Genomic DNA, 781 nt, shown 5'->3' with positions numbered 1-781 from the left:
ACTCATGAACATTTAAATTTTCATTTTATTTACCGATAATAACAATGATTAAGGATATTTAAACATCACTATCAGAGTAATAGATTAGCATAGATCTTAGGATATCTAAGCAGCTAGAAACAGGAAATGTAGTGGAGTAGTCCAGTTATTTTAGTTATTAATTTATTTATAGTATGGACTCGGTGGTATTTTAGATAGTAATTGTGCTATTTAACGCCTTAGACAAGTCTTGCTATAAATACTTAGGTGTACGGAAGATATTGTAATAAAATTTTTACTTTTTTTAACGATAAGATAACAGCTAACAAGTATTTAATGTTTATGTATAAATATTATGAGTAGTTATTTGATACTTTAGACGCTCTTGAAATAACTCTATATCTTACAAGTTACAAGCCAAGTACCTAACAAATTAACTGGTGATCTGTAAAAGGAATATTATATGAGACTAGCGGCCAGCCCCGGCTTCGCCCGTGGTACATATGAAAAATAGATGTTGGCCGATTCTCAGACTTACCCGATATGCACAGAAAATTTCATGAGAATCGGTCCACCCGTTTCGGAGGAGTATGCAGACTAACATTGTGACACGAGAATTTTATATATAAGATTATGTACGCTCTATGGGTAGCATAAATTATAGTAGAAGAGCATAAGACAAATAATAAAGGAAAGGAAATACATAGATAATATTATTATGAAGTTTAATAGATAGATTGATTGAGGACGTCTCTCCCGCATATTCGCAGCCTCCCTGATACATGCAGAGAAATTTACCAAC

At 32.5% G+C, this 781-nt stretch overlaps 1 protein-coding gene across 1 annotated transcript in view; it reads left to right on the top strand.

Moving 5' to 3' along the window:
• The window catches only part of LOC149900019 (uncharacterized), a 28,977-nt gene that overhangs the window by 14,759 nt on the left and 13,437 nt on the right, over positions 1-781 (top strand). The gene's annotated exons all lie outside the window — the stretch shown is intronic.

The sequence above is a fragment of the Colias eurytheme genome, chromosome 19 (genome assembly GCF_061535395.1).
Source record: "Colias eurytheme isolate Ceu_HAF_F1 chromosome 19, ilColEury1 Martin Lab GWU primary, whole genome shotgun sequence".
NCBI classification, from domain to species: Eukaryota; Metazoa; Arthropoda; class Insecta; order Lepidoptera; family Pieridae; genus Colias; species Colias eurytheme.
This window is presented reverse-complemented; position numbering and strand designations above follow the sequence as displayed.